We start from the raw sequence: 4,265 nt of genomic DNA on the forward strand, positions 1-4,265 counted from the left end.
TGTAATTATAAAGTATTGATATGATTTTAAATTATTTGTTGTTCGGTATGTTTACTTGATTTGTTATAATGTTTACCAGCTTGTAAAGAAAGATTTATAATGTGGTGGGAATAATAAGTGCCTTATTCAGAGTTTGGTGGTCCCGCTGGCGTTTGTCTGCTACCACCTCTGCCAGCAGCCCACAAAGCTGGCAGTTTAAATACTGTCGTATTACGAGCCGACCACAGCCCGGAGGTATGGAGGCGGTGATCTTGCAGCAGTGGTGAGTACTATTACCAAATATATTGATGCCTGTGTGTGCATTTTGACTGCATACGTGTCAAATGCATGCATATGCATGATGTTTGTTGGACAATACCATATACCAAATACCGGGGTTCGATCCGTTTGTAGGAAGTCCTGGCAATGTGTCTATGGTACGAAAAGGACTCAGCTGTAGAGATCCGCATGCAGAGCCGTAATCCTCAGGGTGAAGATCCTGCTGTGAAGAGGGGACATGGAGAAAGGGATCCATGTTGGAACCTGCCTGGGAGAAGAAGAAACAGGGTGAGTACGCACTCCAGTCTCTGGACACCGTTGCCTTGAAGCAGATGGTCAGACAGCTGTCATGCACTCATGAAACAGGCAACTTGTAATATGCACTGCAGTGCAGCTCCCCTGTTCCACTCTACTGCAGCTGTTTTCTCCAATTACCAACCCATCGGTCGGTGGTTTGCGGGCGGTTTCAGGGGTCCAGCAGCAGTCTTCGCAAAGCCGATCCACCCAACTTGTAATATGGTGGTCAGCCTTCTGAGCTCACTGCACTCAGATCACCACAGCCAATGTGGTAGTCCACAGCCTCACCAAACTCATAAGACCCTAAGTCTGACCCATTTAGTGTCTACTAGAGTACTCAAAATATTTTAGATTGGAGTTGGAATAGAAAAGGTGATCCCATTAGTGTCCAATATCTTTTTGTTAAGATTGGAGTCAGAATACTAAATGTGCTATCCATTCATTGTCCAACACTATCTCCAAAATGGTTTAGGTTGGAGTGGGAATAGTAAATATCACCACTTTAGTGCCCAACACCTTCCCCAAAATGGTTTAAAGTGGAGTAGTAGTAGTAATTATGACCATTTAGCACCCAACACCTTCCTTAACTTGGTGTACATTAGAGTAGTAATAGTATATCTGACCTATACCTTTCCCAAATCATATAAGCTTGGAGTGGGAATTATTGTTTTGACCCATTTAGTTTCTAGCAACTTCCTCAAAATGGTTTATATTGAAATAAGAATAACAACTATGACGTGCTTGGTATAGATTACATATTTATTTGTCTTTTATAATGTGATATGTGTAGTAAATAATTATTTGGAAAATGCAACTGCAGGTCAAAATTTAATATAAACTCTATTTACTAGAAATAAAATGTAATACTTATTGTATAGTGTTTTTCAGTGTTGTTAGCAATAATGTATTCTTTTCAACAACATTAACCAAGTTTTATTTATACATTTTACTTACTTAACGAAATGTACTCTTACACTCTCCCTGTCTCCTATATAAATGTTTTCATAAGTAAGAGCAATACAAGTGTATTTTTTTACATTTTTCACTAGTAGCATATTTACATATACATTTCCTTATAATGTGTCAAGTTTTGTATTTTTGTCATAACACATTTTAAAGTCATGGGCATTGGGTTATATATTTTGACAAATTGTACATAATTATTTTTTTCCAACTTGTAATGTATCTATGTAGTACAAAAGTAAAACAAGTATAAATATTTTAAAGTATATACAAAATTAGTTAAATTAATACAACTTTAAAACACATTTTATACTTAAAAATAAAGGGTTCATAATTTAATTTACAACAATTGGGGCAACCAAATTTTTTTTTGAAAATTTCTTTATTTGCAAGTTAGGTCACTGCACATAACATAGACATGTACACAGTAGTTCTCCGCATCGTGACACATATTTCAGTATACATTTCAATCATTTACATTTTCCGTTTTCTGCTTTCAAGAACGTCCCAACTCCCCCATTCCCTCCCTGTACCCTCCCCCCCCCCGGCACTTATCATTCCATTTAACAGCAATACGTTGGTTTTGCATCAATATGTACAGTACAATCTGTATCCAGCAGGGGTACCGGTCCCCGGTTACATCATATATGCATATCAGATCATTCCCAGTGTGTCTGCAACTCAGTTCCCGTGTACTCCGGTCACGGGCGTAGTATCCCCCTGTGAGACATGACAGGTACAGGCTAGTCCTCTTGGTCTAGTATGCCTTGCTCGAATGCTATAAGCAGGGCATTCCATTCCATTGAGATGGGATGTTTCCTAAGGCCTCTACTCTCCTCCCTGCCTAGTTCTTGTCCCTCTGCCTTGCCCCACCTGATCACCTCCCCGCTCCAGGTCCCTATGTCTGGCGGCCTTGCTGATTTCCATCTCATCGCCACTGACCTCTTCGCTATCAGCAATGCCAGATCCACAAATCTGGATTCCACACTCCTCTTCTTCTCTTTGTGTCCTATCCCCAGCATGCAGTAAGAGGTGGATGTGTAGGGTCTATCCGGTATTATATCATTCAGTATGTGATGTATCTGGGGCAACCAAATTTTAGCACATTGCTTCTTAGAAACCAGGATGGTTATAAAAATGTTGACATTGCAAATACAACATATGAGCTGGTTTATTTTTGGAGTTTTATATAGCGCTGGCTGGACCGGAGGGTATCAGAGCGTTTCACAACATATACAATAATGTGCAGGTAGGCGATACAGGTAGTTGGTAGAACAAGCTTAATAACATATATAATAATATGCAGATAGGCGATTCAGGTAGTTGGTAGAACAAGGGGATTCTGGCTAGGAGATGAAGAAATAATCAAGGGGGGGTAAATAAGGGGATTCTGGCTAGGAGATTATCAAACCAGTTCCGGCTAATTCTAAGCTTTACAAACAAATACAATCTGATCCTCTCAGCACCTACAAACTGGGCATAGGCTTACTTCCTTCTTGATCTAAGGACAACTACTTGCTTATGAAATATTATGTTCCCAAAATCCACATTTTAATCTTTATCTAAAGAATTTTAGTCAATCATGGTTGTATTATTGTCCAGATATTCTTCAAATAAATAGTCCCATTTAGTTGATAAAAAGGCTTCAGTCAATTGGCCCATGGCAATGGATATCTGCAATTGTAATAGAATGCAGTGCCAGAATCTCTCCTTAAATAGATATTGGCCACTAGCCATAAGATATTTTGATATGGACCAAAATTCAGCAAATCCCAGATCTGTTAATGTTCTCTTTATGTATTTCAGGTAGGGTATCTTGCACAAAAGCACTCTCACTGACTCCCCCTCAAATGTGGCTCAAGCTTTTTTGATGACCAAATCCGAATCCAGTACAAGATTTGCCTCCATTTCACATGCCCAGTTATAGATTTAGAGTCTAATGAGCAGAAAAGGATTACTCTTTGAAAGCCTCAAAAGAGACATAATTAAAATATTCTCATCTCTTTTTATGTTAATTATGACATAATAGACCCAGAGTTCAGAGCCATACATTGCTGAACTGGCAGCCGGTGTAGCAAATGTAAATAATGATGACGCCCTAAGCTTCAAATATGAGGAGCTTTTTTGAAACCTATTTTGTCTACAAATGGGAGTTGGTTATTCTTACACCAAGGTAGTCAAATCCATTACTCTTTCCAGTGTACTCCTTCCCAGTGTGCTCCCAACTAACACAATTTTACATCTATATTTTATAGGGTTATATGCCGTTAGCTTAGTTTATTTACCATTTATCTCTAGGTCATAGATTATACAGAATACGGTGCATGTCTCAAGTGATATCTGTCGCCCTCTCATATTCATGGAGACTAATAAGGCGTTGAAAGCAAAATTAAGCACTGGCCCCTTACACCAAATTAAATGCAGCAAGTAGATCTAAAAAAGCTTACAAAAGCTATAAAAAGACTACGTCTTCTAAGGTCAACCTCTTTCCACTTAATCAGAAGGAATCAGAAGTCTTGGTCAACTATACTTGTTCTCGTTCTAAAGCCAATATGGATTAACTTAGAATGTCATTATCTATTATTCAGGTTGTTAGCGTATGTACTGATTGCCTACAGAGTATTTTTGAAGGCTATCAATTTGACTAATTAGCCAGATTCAATGAACGACTATTTCTTTTATATGGGCACTATCTCTGCGCCTTTCCATATATCAGGAATCAGGGGCCCGAAGCTATGACATTATAT

This window comes from Lissotriton vulgaris, chromosome 5 (assembly GCF_964263255.1).
Source record: "Lissotriton vulgaris chromosome 5, aLisVul1.2, whole genome shotgun sequence".
Lineage (NCBI taxonomy): Eukaryota > Metazoa > Chordata > Amphibia > Caudata > Salamandridae > Lissotriton > Lissotriton vulgaris.